The sequence below is a fragment of the Anser brachyrhynchus genome (genome assembly GCF_964034855.1).
Source record: "Anser brachyrhynchus genome assembly, chromosome: 3".
Taxonomy (NCBI): Eukaryota; Metazoa; Chordata; class Aves; order Anseriformes; family Anatidae; genus Anser; species Anser brachyrhynchus.
The window spans coordinates 2873588-2889718 of record NC_137696.1 but is presented as its reverse complement, the minus strand read 5'-3'; the positions used below and the strand labels follow the sequence as shown (position 1 = coordinate 2889718).

Sequence of the window (16131 nt, the reverse complement as noted above, 5' to 3'; positions counted from 1 at the left end):
TGCCCTGAAGAGGGCACAGGGAGTTTGGTGTTTGAGAAGGAACTTGAATTCTAATGCAAACCATATAATAAGATTTAAAAAGAGGTGACATGAGTTGTGAATCTGTTGCAGATTAAAAATAAAAGATAAAGCTCTCTAATGGCACCCTTTTCTGGTCGCTATTTTTATTCTGTCTTGCTGAGTGCCCATTCCTGCTGCCTCACTTAGTTGTGTGCATTTTGCTTTTCCTGACAAACCTGCCGATTTAGGGTGAAAACAGTTTGCAGCTGATTAAGGATGGTGTGCCTGGCAATTTCTTGCTAATCTCTCTTATTGTGCCCTTCATAAAAATGACAGGCATGGTATAAATCCTAGTTTAAATCAATACCTGCAAGTGCTAATCTCTGAAGAGGAAAATGTCAGATACCTCCTGCTGTGTGCAAGGACTCAAATTTTATGGCATCAGACATTAAAGGCTACCTAAATTGTTCACCTTTTTCCCCTTGCCCAATGCTTTGTGCTTTCTTTTCTGCTATTCGTTATGTCGTTAATGATCCTCATAAACAGTGCCTTATTGGTAGGGTTAACAGCCTGGGTCAGCCTTCTTATTTATCCGTGGGACCTCTTCGGAGAAATGTTTCTGAAAGCTCTCGGCGTTAGTTGCTCATTTAAGTGGAACATAGCACTTGGGGTGGATCTTGGAGCCAAAATCGTTGGTAAATTTAGGCTCTATTTCAGAACCCTAGAACTTGAATGCTGCTGGTCAGCATCCTACCCGTCGGCCTTGGATGCTTTTGTTGCTGATTAACATTAGGACACATAGTGGTTTTATAAGCCTGCTCTGCGCTCAAAAGTGTCAGGGGGAAAAAGCAAGTAAGTAAACGGTAAGATTGAAAGATCACTTCGCAGTGGGAACACAGTGTGATTCAAGGTAAAAATGATTTACCTGCCCACTTTGCATCTGCTCCATCTCTGCAGATGTATGTGCTCTGTTTTTCAAATTGAGATGATCGGTCAGACCACATTAGCTCATAAAATTATTTCAGAAAGTAGATAGGCAATTTCTGCCTTCACTGACATCCTTGGTCGCCTTGAAAGACAAACTGCTCATGTACCCTACTGCATTTGGGACCCTGATTCTAGGAAGTACTTGAAATCATAGCTTTTTTGGGGGTGGGGAGGTATTAACAAGCCGATAAGGACTGAAACTCTCTGTGTAACTATTTTTATTGCTCTTAACAATTTTTTTTTTTTTAATGTGCATGCCTGAATTTTACTTTTCATTGCATTAGTTCTGTCGCTAAAATACTACACCAATCTAGAAAAATCTTTAGTTTCATCTCATTACACCCCTAGATAAAAAATGTCATTGATGCTATATCAGCCCAAGGGAGAGCCAAGGAATACTGTGCCACTAGTGTCTTCAGATACGTCTAAGTGCTCTGTTTTTTTTAAGTTCAGACAGCTGCTTCTGGCACACACAAGCTCTTCAAATACAAGCAGCAGAGAGCATGTCCGGCAGAAGTAGTTAGAGTTGGGGGATTCCTGTAATCTTGAGAAACAAATTAACAAAGTATTAGCAGATCAGAGTCCACAGCCCCGCTGGATGAACGGTTTCCTAGGAACAGACCTCTGAGTTTTTGTTGTGTCCCCTCAGCCATGGAACAGCACGAGAGAGGGTGGCCTGCCAGAAGAGGGGCACGGTGTTTCCAGATGGTTGCTCGCAGGTACCCCAGGAAGGACAGGGTCTGTAGCAATGATTCTTAGGGGATTTGTTGCGAGACAGGGAGGGCTTCTGCTAAAGGAGAAACTCTGTTCTGTTTCTCAACAGAAGCTGCTTTCAGCTGCTATCTTTGAGGAAGTGCCCTTGGATTGTGCATACTCACGCTAATTTCCTACTGTAAAAGTCCTGTCACAGAAAGAATATATCTAACAACCATCATTTTTTCACAGCTCTGCAGCTGGGAGGACTGCCACTTTTCTGCCATTTCACAAAAAAAGAAGCTATAGTTTCTGTTTTATGGCAACTTTTGGGAGCCAGGAGCAAATAGGTGTTGGAGAAATAACAGGGGCTTACGAGAAGTAAATTTGCACCCTTTTGCCCAAGACAGCAAGTGCCAAATTCTGTTCACATAAACAGCCCTACTAGGGAACACCAGGCTTGTGTGAAAGCATATTTTGGACCACAGGCTGTTTTATAGATGTTTGCTACCAAATGAAAACAGTGCAGAAGTGCAATCCATTCTGCCTCTACTGCAGCAGTGAAATTTCTGCTGACCTCAGCACGAGTTGTGTTGTGTGGTGAGGCTGATGCAGCATCTTCTCTCTTCCTGCAATGAGGCAATTTAGTTCATTTAATGAGTGGAAGCATCTCCCACCTTAACATTTACATATCGCAACGAAGATTAGATGTAATTCAAGTCACCTCTCAGGAATTTGTGTGCTGGATCTAGTAGGCAGACCCAATCTCATTGTGGCTTCCGGGAACTGTGTGATAAATCAGTGACTGCTCACCAGTTGGATTTGTACGTAGAGGCTTTAAGGTGCCTGTAGTGGTGCTGCATTGCAGCCTTTCCAGATGTGCAGGGACTGCGCTAGGTGATTAATGGCTGCAGTACGGTTTGTTATATTTGGAGCTGGCTTTAGGTGCTTTGCAAAATACTATGCCATATATTAAAATCAGTACATGTGGAGATGAATATTTAGACTGCTGGTCAGCTGCATGAGAAAAGCAAGTTATTGCAGGGAAGTGACCTGGAAGTGACCTGGAAGGAGACAGACGAGAAGCAGGGGGTTTCCTTTGGCCATGACAAAGAAAAGAGCATCTCATTCACATGTCCTTTCAGCTTTGTTTTTTCTCACAGCATTTGCTCACACTGTTCTGGTAAGGCTTTGCATGGGTTTTGGCCCCATCTCTCCTGTCTCTTCCCTCTTTCATGCCATTTTTCTTTTACATAGTGCTTTTGATTTATCCATCTTTCACTTCTCCACCCACCCTCCTCCATCCCACTCTATACTTGCACTGCCTTCTCTCCTTGCTTTTCCTTTCTCTCTAACACTCTTTCTCTATAGTCCCCTTGCCTCACCCCTCTTCCTTCATTACTCCCACCTCTACGTTTTCCTGGACAACATGCAAGGGCCAGCTGGTAGGGTGTAATTGCCCTGACCGTATCCAAATGGTAACATGGCTGCAAGCCTCTGGAAACCTTAAAACCACTGCATTCTCCAGGTTTCTTTTGGCTCTGAGGAACAAGAGGACCAGCACATCGTTCTTGCTGCACTAATGGATCCAGGCAGAGTTGTTGTACAGGGCAGCTCAGAATGGGAGCTGCAGTTCAGTTTTTTCTTCCAAGAGGCTCTGGGATTGCCATTCCTTCCCAAGGAGGTCCTCGAGGTGCAGTAAGGACCTGAGCAGTCGTATTCAGATCACTTACTCAGGAGCACTTAGGTCTCCTGTACTGTTTCGTATAGCAGGTCAGGTAAAGACATACCAGGTATTTGGGGATTTTTGCCAATAGTGACCCTAAATCTAATGTAGGTAGAACTGGCAAACTTCATTGGGAATGATACTGGTGTTATCCTGCTGGAGGGGTATGTGCTATAGAACATGCTTTAGGAGCCAAGAGGTAACACATTCTGTTGGGAACCGTCTGCCCTTGGAGAGTTTCTGTAGTCCAAAAAAATTGGCTGCCATTTTTGGCATCTGCTCAACCCACAGAACTTAGTTATGATCTATCATGGGTTTGTAATTTATCCATTAGCCTCCAAGCACTGCTGACAGCCTTTTCAGAAATCTGCCAACCTTTGATAAAATGCCTACTCTTAGCTCTTTGCCTTTGTTCTCCATGTAGTCACAGCAGTTGTTTTAATTGTAATGGGGAAGTTTAACAAACTTCTTACAAACCAGCCAGGGGAACAAAGCTTCAGTGCAGATTGCTTTTAAGTGTGTTTCTTGAAAAATTGCCTTACATGACCCTGCCTTTCTATTTTGTTTTATTTTAAGAGAAACATTAGGACAAAGAACTGGGAGTCCCCTACCAGGTTAGCAATACCAAGCCCTTCTTGCTGAATGCACCACATCACAGCCTTTTTCATAAACTTAGCAGGCTGCACCTTAAAACCTATTTTCCATCTATAAACCTCACTCCTTTAATGCTTTCCATTTAATGCTTAATCTTTTAATTTTTGGTCTAATCATTCTTCACAATGGGTTAATACCCATTTGCTCTTATAACAATACTGCACCTGGTCTTGTGTCCTTTCCTTCTCAGTGTTTTCCCCAGGATGTATTTTCTGTGATTCTGTAATCCCGTGATTTTTTGGAGCAGCCCAGTCTCTTCTTTTCTGTTGCTTAGTTTGGTTGAAAAATAACAGCCAGACTTTGCAACCTTCGGGTTGACTCTTTGTTCCCACAAGTGTCTTCATTGCTGGTGGTAAGGTTGTTTGTTTGTTTGTTTATTTTTTGATACTTGCAGTAATTTCAGTCTTTCTTGAATCTGTCTGACCAGAATTGTTCACTTTATTCCAAATATTCCCAGTGCAGCTTATCAAATGCCTGACTAAAGGGAGACTCTGTTTTTGTCTGAAATACTAGGTAACTAATAATTACCAATAACTGTCAGTAGAAAGACAGCTGATAAATACTTCAGAATTTCAAACACTGCTTCACTTTAACCCTGCAGAAAATACTGATTTTAAAATACAATTTGCTTTGGATATGCGTGAGTAGTTCCCACAATGTTCTAATTATGTTTTCTTTCCAGAAGGCATTCGAGCTCCTAGCTTTTGCCTGACTTTACCTTGTACATTCAATAGGAGAAATTCAGATCTGACATCTTAGCCAAATCCTCTGAGGTCAAGAAATCTGCAATTAGCCCATGGGCCTGTAGCTACAACGCCATCCTTCTCTCCTGCTGCTGTGGTATCACAGCTCACTTTTGCTTAGGTTTCCCGGTGACCTTTCATTTCAGTGCTCAGTCCTGGTGAGACTCTCCTGAGGGATACTGCAGAAATAAATGGAATCACTTCCTGAGCAGGGAAATGCCAGACCTTACACAGGCAGCTGGGAGGGAGGATAAATGGCTAAGAATGCTCTGTTCTTGAGAAAGAAAATCTTGTTTCTCTGCCAAAACATTATGGGCCCTGTAGAGTCCAGTCAGTTGCTTCTGGAGGGAGCAAATGTGGGATTTTGCATTTCCTCATAATTTTTCATGCAAATGTTCCAGTACTGGACTGCCTGATTAAATTAGATACTCCAAATTAATACAAATGTCCCCATTTTGTAGGTGAGAGTCTAACACTTTCCAGTTATCGCACAGGAAGTCAGTGGCAGACCTGGGAGAGACTTCAGTCCCTTAATTCATCTGTTTGAACCCCAGAGCTCACCTCCCTTTGCTGAGGGCATTCTATCATCATGTTTTTCTTTTTAAACCCCGTTGTCAGCATAATCATCTATCATGAATATATGGGTAGTTTTATTAAGATGCCTAATATATTAATATCAATCTCTGTTCATGTTTAAGATTATTAACAGACTACTTAATTATTCCTCAATAGTATATCATGTACACGCAGCCCACGTCTATCCAGCAGTGTCAGGCTGTGATAGTCACCTGTTGGCCACAGTGACTGAATGTGTGATTTTCAATGTATGTACTAATGAGTGATACTATCTATCCACACGGGGCTATTTCAGGAAGAAATGGTGCCTGCAAGGTAGCAGGAGTGGAAATGAGAGTCTCATCAATGCCCAGCATTCGCTGGATTGGATGAAAACGAAAATAATAATAACAATAATAAAAACCAATAAAATTCCTGGACCCTTCCTGAAGGAGGTGACTCTACTTTCAGGCTGTACATGCCAGGGAATATGTTTCAGAAGAGAAGGGAGAGCAGGAGGACTGTTTTATTAGGACATCAGTGGTGTCTCCTGGGCAAGCAGTGCACCAGTGCAGAGCCACGCACCTTGGGCTGAGAGCACAGCACGCAGCTCTTCCTGCTCCCACTGGGTGTGCTTCAGAAACTGATTTACACACATTTTCTTAAGAGCCAGTATCAGAGAGGTTCACTGATTTTATCTAAACTCTTTCTAAACTGATTCAGTTAAATTGCTAAAAAAAAAAATATTTTTTTCCCCGACTTGAATTCAAGGCCATTGTAGGCTAAAGACAATACTCGCCATTAGTGCTAAGCTTCTTTCATCCCTAGAACTCAAGTGCTTTGCGAGGATGAGTAAGTGTTATCAATCTGATTGAACAGCTACACGTACCCAATTACAAGGACTTGAAGCAATTGTTGGAGAGCCCAGTGGCTGAAACACAGGCTGCACGGGCTCAGAGATCGGGGAAAAGTGCCTTGATAGTACCTGCGAGACTCTCACTGGCCAGAGCTGGAAGGTGCTTGTGTGTGTTCATCTACCAGGGTGAGAGGGCACAGAAGGAGATGTGTAAAGGAAGAAAAAAAAGCTCTTATAAAACAATTAATGAACTTCTGGAAAAACACTCTGTGTAGTATAGAAAATGAAAATAATAGTTCTTTAGACTGACTTGGTTTCCTCTGCTAAAAAGCACTCTGTCATTGCTCTGAAATGGTTTAAAAGGCACTGCAATGGTCGTGTGTTTCTCCTAAAGCTGAACTGTGTGACTGCTGCTAATCACTGCAATCCTGGCACAAGAATGGTTGACGCACGCACTGCTGTTCATGGAGCTGCTCTGACCACTTGGCACTGCTCTGAGCTCAGGAAAACGGGAAGGGTCATTGTGCGGACAATGAAGCTGATGTGTTGAAACAGAGGCAAATACAAATCAGCTCATCAAATTGGCGGACAGAACCATCAGGGAACGGAATGTGTTTTATTGAAGGGTTTGTCTTGGACAAGAAGGAAAATCTAGCAATAGTACAGAAGCTGTAGCTGTTAACACAGTAAATTTGCGGGGATTTCTTGTGTGAGGCAGAATGTCCCCGCTTGGTATCCCTTAATAATGTAAACATGGAAGGATCATAATTTCTCAGTGGGAGCCTGTGGTCCTCAGCTAAGAGTGAGGAGTTCTGGCCCCTAGTCCCTTTTCCAAGACCTTGTTATATTTCTTGTCCAGTGATACGTAAAAATCAAGTGTATAAACAGTCCTTTTGCCATGTCTATGCTTTAGGTAATTACAGACGCTAGGGGGGTTTAAGGATGGCATTTCTGGACGTGGCTAAATTTTGCATCTTTGAAGCTTTAAATCCTCTTCTGGATATGGTAGCAATGCTTGTTGGGTCATAAGCCCCAGATTCAATACACAGGATTTAGTTACTGAAGCCAGAATGAGATTTCAGTGGTTTCCAAAATTGAATTGGACACAGGCTTTGCTAAGGTTATTTCAAAATGGAGCCCTGAGTTCTTGTATCACTTCTATGCTGTTGAAAACTTTATTCAAGTGTAAAGATAACAAAAATGTTCATGCTTTTTACTCCTGTATTTCATGCTACCAGACTTTCCATTAACAGCTTTCACAGACCATTCAACAGTTAAAGCTAAAAAAATCGAAAGTAACTTTTTAGCCTTTTTCATTTTTTCCAAATTCCATGGGCCAATGAGTCAACAGAGCAGTGCAGTGAATTGAGGAAAAGCACTGGCTTTATAACTGTTGGATGGCACTTGAACATGGGCTGAAAACAACTTGTGTTGTCCTCAGTGGCAAGATTTGTTAGAGCGAATTGTGGAAGAAGGATGCCATCAGAAGGGGTTGAGAGCATTTTATAAACACTTCTGAATAGGCTAAGGTTTTGGGTCAGAATAACTGAACATCTGGTTATGGACTGTTTATTTCTATAGTAAATGAAAGAGTTGAATTCAAAGTCAGAATAAAATCTCTTACCAGATAGATTCACTGAAGCGTTGTACGCATTTCCAGCAGCATGGCTGGCAGCACCTCTGTGCAACCGGCATGCTTCAGCTGCTGTTAAATATTACCCATACAGTAAAGAGCTCAGAAGACGGGCACTGAAAGATTTAGAGCAATGCCACCTAGTGATAAAATACAGTCTCCTGAAATAACTCAATTTTAATTTCACAGGCTTTAAGATGCTTATTCCTTTATAGTACTCTTCAGCTATCCCACTTGTTAGCATAAACATGGACATCCAAAAGGCTTTGAGGCATGGTTAGAGCTTCTGCTCAGCACCAGCTGAGATCTGTTGGTATGGCTTGTACACCATCGAGAGCAGCGGGCAGAGCTGCCCAGGAGGAGCCCTCTCGGCCTCGCTTCTTTTCTCCTACCTTACACCACTTGGTGGCTGAATGCTGATGCCACTCCTTAGCAGGAGAAACTATGTCTGAATCTGAACATTTTTAGCCTTCGATGCCTGATACCAAATCATTTTTTTCCTCAACAGCTGCTTGAATGAGGTGACCATCTGTTCCTTATTAAAAAAATAAAAATCTTTTATTCAGTGCTTAATGTTCTACAGTCTATATCAATAGAGTATAGGATGTACTTCTTCCCACATTTCAGCAATAATCACACAGAGGAGCCTATGCAGAGATACAATGGCATGATTTGATAAGATGCATCATTGTTACATTGCAAATAGAACACTGCAGGCTTTTCTTTCCTTTTCTCAGTGTTCATTTTTTCTGTTTTTCATATTTCTTTTCATTATTATATTTTCTGGTAACAGAACAGTTATTCAGTATCTAAGCTGTGCTACTGTGACCCTTTAATAGCAAAAATTATGTGGACTGTTCTACATTGTACACTGCCATAAGAAGATTGAATTGATATGTTTCCCACTGAGATTATTTTTGTCTTGCGATACCCTTCATGATGTTGGTGATCCTGTTGCTTAATTTTGTCATGTGAGGTATCGCCACGGGGATGGTTTTTGAGAGTAGCCTGGGCAGGACTTGGCTAAAAGAACCTGCCAAAATGCTGTTTGGACGAAACAGCAATAAGCATGCAGGGAACACGATGCTTTTCTTTCTTGCTGTGGTTTAAATGGTGGTCTGTGACTCCAACAACACCAGTTTCCTGTCATGAATCTAGGTGAGGCAGCTGTACAAATACTAATCTGTGGTAAGGACCAGAGCTTTTGTTTCCTCCTTTCCCATCCCAAGCCCTTTGTCTGGGATTTGAAATTGTTGAATTCAAATGAAGTGTCAGCCTCTCCTCTTTCCTTGGCATTGTTGCACTCTCTAAACTGAAATTCAAACAGAAATTTGCTGAATCCCAAGTCCTCCCTTTGGATGCTGAACTATTTTCAACTCCGTTCCCATTGAACACTGATGACACTTCAGGGTCACAAAGAATTACCAAATTATTGAGAAGTCTCTTGAAGGCCTCCCCCTGGCAGGACTGTAGCTCTGGTGGCAAATAGGTTCTCGCTCCTTACAATCTGATGATGTAGCAAAATTAAAATAAAATCAGACTCAAACCAAAACCAAGATAAACTTAATCTTTGCCATTCCAAGATGTTTATGGAGACTTCTTGAAGACTGTAGACTACAAGTTAAGACTGATTGTCTATACTTGCCTCTGCTTTTCAGTGGGCTGCAAGGCTTTAATTCGAAAAGAAAAAGAAAGAGAAATTTTGTAAGTTCTGAAGGACATTTATACAATGAATTTTTCGTAATTATTTTCCTGTCAACAAAGAGAGCAAAGTCAATTGTGAAAGAGTTTGATTTACCCTTTTGAATCTTGGAGTCTCGAAGATAAAGTTGGACACTATATTTACCTGAGTATGTGGTGCCAGATCTGTAATTTATGGAAGCAACCTTAACTCTGCCCACAGAGAGCTCTCAACTCAGATGGGAGCATCTTGTTTTATTTTCAGTCTTGCCTTCTTGAATTATTCTGTGATCACAACTCTTTTATAGAACTTGAGTTAAAAAATGTAAGAATATTTTTTAAAAAATCACAGCTTTCCTAACTAGTTTTTGTTCTTGCTTGGAAACAAACCCTGACATTTTAGTAGGTGGAAATGTTAAAAAAGTTTCTGAAAGTATATCTTTGTTTCACATTGATGATTGCTCACTACTGAGATGACAATTATTAAGCGTGCTATGGGAGCATAACATGTTTCAACGAATTAAATCTAAAATGAAACGGACAACAATAAAGCCAAAATTCTTCAACATTAATTAAGAATCAAGCATCTGGTTTTTACCCAACAAAATTGTCATGACAACTGTCAATGCTGAATATTGGTTTTGACTGCAATAAACTGCAGTGTTGTCCTGTGTTTCAGCCATAAAATAGCCAAACATTTACAAGTTAGTACTTCAGCAAAGCTGAAGAGCTGGTTATTAGGTGTGCCACAGCTGCATGGTGTCACCCATTCCTCTTTATCAGAGAGATGAACAACTGCTAAGGCTTAGAAAGTGGAACGAACTGCAAGTACTGCTCTCTGTAATTCACATGGGGCACAGCTGGGAGCTGCCCAGCACTCCCTTCCTGAGGCAAACAGATCTGTTAGTAAGTCATTAACATTTTATCACCCAGGTAGGTGGATTTCTTGGAGACCATTTTTCTGGATCTTTCAATGTTCTCTTTGAGTTCCACTTTCGATCCTTCCTCCGACGCATGATCTCTGTCCCTAACTGCACACATCCAGCCATTTTCCTTTCTCCCAGTCGTTCCCATGGTTCAGAGATGTTGTTTACTTTCTTCTGCCCTTTCCCCTCAAGTCTGCTTTTTTTGTTGTTGTTGCTGCTGGTTTTGTTGTTGTTGTTGTACACTAGCATTTCCAGGTCTCACTTTGGAGCTTTCTTTCACCCATTATCTCCTAAAATGTCACCGAGACCATCTGCTTCAAACTGACTCTGCTGCTGAGCAATTGTAGCTCTCTAATGTCGTTTGCACAGACCTCCTTTCTAGACAGACTCTGTCTACAGCAGAGAACTCGGTAGCACAAAACCCAAGCAAGCCTGGTAAGCCTGACCAGCATATCCTTTTAATATAAATGGGCCACATATTTTCATTACTTTTAGTACCTCTCTGCCATGGCTGCCTAAGCTGAACATTTGTCTATGTGGGTATTAAGCAGAGGCTAAGAGTCAGATTCAGGAAACGACTTCAGCACATGGGTAATCATATTCCCATTTAGCAAACAGACATACATGCTGTATTCCCAGGGAAATCCATCAAGCTTTCAGCATGTGCCTAAACTTGAACATATTCAAATGCTCAATTAGACATTATTTTTTTTTTCAAGGGCTTTATTTTTCTGTTTTGTGACCATGTATTTTATACATAAGCTATTTCTCTCTGTTTCAGATTGCAAACTTGTAAGCCCGGGAGGCTGCTTTCACTGCTCATCTCAATGGCTTTCACCTTCTGCCTGTCAGACACCGTGTTGCTTACCAGCCCTTCTGTTGTTCCTTACATCTAGAGGTAATAAATGGAAGAAACCCAAAACTGACTGGGGAGGAAATTGCACCTCTCTGCTCAGCCCACCTGCCCTGCAGTCAATTAATGCCCCAAACCAGTTCCGATACTCTTCTTTACTATTTGCATTATCATGTCACTAAATTAGTGCACATAGTTCCAGTTCGCTCAGATGCTAGGCAGTATGACAGTGGTATAGATAAACGTGTGCTGAGAGGATTATGCCTGCAACTTAAAGTCTAAGTCATTAGAAAAGTGTGGTCTAGGCTTCCAGTCTTCAGGTATCCTTTAAGTGTGCAAGGTCCGTACAGCCCCACAAAGTGATGGAATGAGTCATTTCAGCCTGGTTCTTCATTCCTGTGTCTGGTGGCTGCCGACTTGCCTAGGTTCACATACCTTAAATATGAAGTGGTGCCTGCTGTAGCCCTCTCTCTCCACTAACCACATTTAACATAACATACAGCAATCAGAAGCCATTAGACTGTAAATAATGCGGTCGTCGTTAATGTATTTATAACAGTAATATTCCTGCAGTAAACAGCAATGAAAATGTTGAGATAGGTATTTTTATGCAGGGCAAGTGATCTCGAAATTATCAAAGACAACTATCCCAACCTCTTTAACCGAGAACCTCCTCACAGAAACACCAGTTTTGCTTGGCTTCATCAATTTGCAGTCTTTTGAGCACAGTTGTGCTCAAATGGCCCAGATGTGTTTTATGAAAACCCTCTGCAAGACAGTCATGCCTGACTTGGCAATCAGCCCAAAGTGGAGCAGTAGTAGCCATGCTCTCTCTGGGCTAATTTACTGTGGTCTGCTTTGCTTTCCTCACCTGGGTGTTGCTCAGCATCAAAACAAGCCGGTGTAAAGCTTGCTCTTAAATGCTCTCACAAGATGATCAACAGCAAGGCTGCCACACAGACATAGCTTTAGCGTTCTTGTTCTGGAATCACTCTGAAGTGACTTTAGCTGATGTGGCTTAGGTGAAGTGGGTCAAAGGGAAATTTCTGATAGCATTGCACTCTGTTCTCCTCATACCGTACATTTAATTACACAAATACTCTGGTGTTCCGGATATGCAGAGAATATAGGGATCTACTTGCTTCTCTTCAAATACATCTGCTAATTTCCCATCCTAGTAACTTCTAAATACGACTGTCAAGCAATACTGTTGCTCTTAGAGACGTTTTTGTTTTTATAAATTAGGCATCCAATTCTTCCCTTTGAAATCTCTCCTCATACCCTTTCAGCCCCGTTTCTGTTGCTCCACATCTAAGTATTATCCTTCAGCCTGCTCCAGAGTCCAGTTAAAGCATGGTGGTTGCTCAGTTCACTGCCTCAGAAAGATAGGTTTCAGGGAGACACAAACTTGTGCAAAAGGATGCTCGTGCGATTCACTCATACCTTGTGAGATTCAATTATTGTGACATTCTGCTGCCACCTCCTCAGGATGCTACTGTTCGCACTCCTGCTAGGACAACCAGTTGAAGATGTAAGCAATGTGAATCTTGTTCTTAGGACTCAGTGACTTCCACGGTGAGAAAATGAGTTCTTCCACCTTCCTCTGACATACTGGCCTTTTTGGCATGGTATCTTGTGCAGTCCTCAAGGAGAGAAACACCTCCTATAAATGTTGACCTCATACTGAATGCCAACTACTTGTAAAATAGTCACAGGGATATGATTTAATGTTGCTTAACTATGTCGCCAGCAACACATTTGGGAACTAGAAATGTTAAACTCATTTTATATATATATATATATTTAGCACTGTTTTAGTTTTGACTGGTAAAACTAGTAGTCTTGTTTGTTAGCCTTCTGTTAAATGAGCCAAGATTTATGGGGAAACTTAGTTTCTTTTACTGAACAAACTGATGCTGCTGGGAAAACAATATGCAGGCTTTTTGATCCATCGTATCTACAACATTGCTTGTATCTGGGAGACACTTGATATTGCACGACATGTTGGTGAATAAATTGGATACAAAAATCAAAATGGCATTTGCGAAGCAGACTAAAAACTGATTAAATGCTTAAGTATGATTAGAAAGTGGGAATCATTGCTGAGGTTGATTTGTTTCTGGAGATGTTCCAGAGGACTGGGGCCAAGAAATGATCTTTGTAAGACCTTGCTAAATCCAGTACATCAATGTATATTCATTACTGATAAAGTTTGTAGGTTAAAGAAGGAAGTCATAAACCATAAAAGGGAGGAGTGCTGACTGACCTGGATTATTTGGAAAGCTGCTTGCAAGTAAATGACATCTATTCATCTATCTATTTCAATAAAGTGGAGTTATATATATATATATATATATCTAGGGACAAAGATCATTGGCCATGCTGCTGGATGTAATAACCTGTCCTAGACAGCAGCAGTCCTGAAGAGGGCTTGAGGTAGAAGAGCGGTGTGTAAGTCAGCACGGGTACTCTGCTGGGCACTAGGGAGTGTCTGCGGTAAGGAGACTGAACGGGCTCCTTGGCTGATGAAACTCTGGGTACCCAGCAAGGACAGAAACGTGATGCACCATCCATTTAGCACTGGCCTGGCCCCTGCTGAAATATCTGGTGCAGTTATAGCTCACAGAACAAGGAGATTTAATGGGAATTGTTGAAGGGTTGGAAAATGTGCCTTACATAAAGAGACTCAGGGAGCGCTAGCTAGATGCTTTATCATCACAACCTTGAAGTTACTATTTGGAGAGGAGAAGTTCGGTAAAATTTCAGCACTTCAGCAGACAAATTCGTAACAAAAACACTATCTAGATGTCAATGTGGGACCAATTAGTATTTTAAAAAGAGGCAGAGTTACAATTTGTTTTTACAAATGGCTGTAAGCAATCACTTGGAACATCTCCACAATGGCTGTAAAGGAACAGTCTTGATTTTTAACTCAAGTTTTGTCACATTAAGGAAAAAAAAAGGAATACGGGCACAAGCAAGAATGAATAAAGTCCTACAGCTTACATAAAGTACTAGGCTAGAAATCCCAGTGGTCATGTCTGGTCTAATACTTCTACAATCACAAACTCAAGATGACCATTTTTGTGTGAATGGCATCTTTGAACTGACTTTTCCTGGAACGATTCAGATCTGACTTTTTAACCTGATCTTTCCTAATCTGATCTCTTTTTTGGGGCTTTCTTTAACATAACTAGAACTGTCGAAGCTCAACGTTACGAGGTTTACAAGCTAGAACCAGTTGGTGCTATCTCCTCACCACGCACGTTCTTCGGCAGCGCTGACTTGTGGAGCCATACCCTTGGTTGGCAGTGGGGGACATCGGGAGATGCGCTGTGACTGCTGTGGTCACGCTGCTCACCCAGATCCTTGGCACGGCCCTGGGTCCTGCACGTGGCAGGCTCTTGTCTTGCTGACTGATGGAGCCAGGAGGGCTGCTCCGCTGCCTTTGTTATTGATGGGCCTCTCTCTGCGGGCTGGCAACAAAACAGAAAGAGGCAAAACAAGCAAAGAAAGATTGGGGGAAGAAAATATATAGAGAATCACAGGAAATTTTAAAGCAGAGAAAATCCCTCCCTGCTGCTTCTGTTTTAATTTCCCTCAGCTTCTGGTCGCGAGGAACAGCTGGGGATGGAAACCAGTAGGGCCTGCCTTGGCTGGCGAGCTGTCGCCAGCAGGTGTTGCTGATCGGAGAGCCTCGCTGGCCCCAAGTCACCTGGAAACCCGTCGCAGCAGGGGCAGCCTTGGTGCTGGGGGAGAGTGTGCTGAGCATCGATGGAAACACCGCTCGGCTTTAAGAAATAACATATAAAGTTGTTTTTAATAACTGCATGTGCTGAGAATAGGTATCTAAAAGCAGAATTCTATTGACATAGGCTCTTAATGAGGCTGCAAAGATGTTTTCCTTCTCTGCCGTGCCATTTCCAATGTTTTACTTTTCCCTGGTGTTTGATTTTTTCCCCCAACGTCAGTCATTCATTTACAGCACTGCTGTTGATTTAAATGGGCTTTGGATCAGGCTCCACGTTACCATTTCCCTTCTGTTTGAATAGGGATTTTCTTTAATCCAGAAGAAGGAAATCAATAATTTGTCATGGCAAACCGATGCTCATTTGGATTCACAATCACGCGGTCGGCTTTTCTGTCATTTTCTAAAGCATTTGAGGATAACGGGAACAGACTCCTGCTGGTGATTTTTGGTTGCCTTTGTTCCCCGGACTGCTGTAAGTTGGGTGCTCGGCCGGGCCCTTTGGGGCTGGGTTCCAGCAACCCCGTGGCTGTGTGGTCGCAAGGTGGCCCTGCCTTCCCCTGCTCGCTGTGTCCCGAGCCCTCCCCAGGGGACCGAGCAAAGAATTCACTTTCTGCAGCCAAATCACCGCCGCCAGTTGCAGAAACAGCCCGGCACACACCTTGCTGGGAGCATCCCTACTCCGTCCCCTCCCTCGGAGCCGTGAAAGCAGCGGGTTATTTTCACAGCACTCCCCTCCCCTTCCACCCCCCGTCCCCGGCTGTCCCACCAAAGCCCCCCGGGCCGGTCCCTGCCTCCCTGTGCCCCCCAACCCCCCCGAGGGGCACCCCCTGCGTGCCCACCCCGTGTCCGCCCCCCCGGGGGCTTCCCCCGGGCACCTCCCCGGGCACCCTGCGCCCCGGCTCCCTTCGGGGGGCCCCCCTGAATAGGGGAGGAACGGAGGGGACTGGGGGGGATCGGGGGGGCTGTAGGGGACCGGGGGGGTTGCGGGGGACCGGGGGGGCCGGCTCGGCCCCGATTGGCAGCGCGGCGATGTCCCCTCCCGGCGGGTGCCCCCCCTCCAGCCGCCGCGGAGCC

At 43.0% G+C, this 16131-nt stretch overlaps 1 long non-coding RNA gene across 1 annotated transcript; it reads left to right on the top strand.

Moving 5' to 3' along the window:
* The first annotated feature begins 464 nt into the window (after positions 1 to 464).
* Positions 465 to 14780, top strand: LOC308192995. The gene is made up of 3 exons (XR_013949283.1): positions 465 to 852; positions 11235 to 11351; positions 14504 to 14780. It is a non-coding gene; the product is annotated as an uncharacterized lncRNA (long non-coding RNA).
* Positions 14781 to 16131: the final 1351 nt, after the last annotated feature.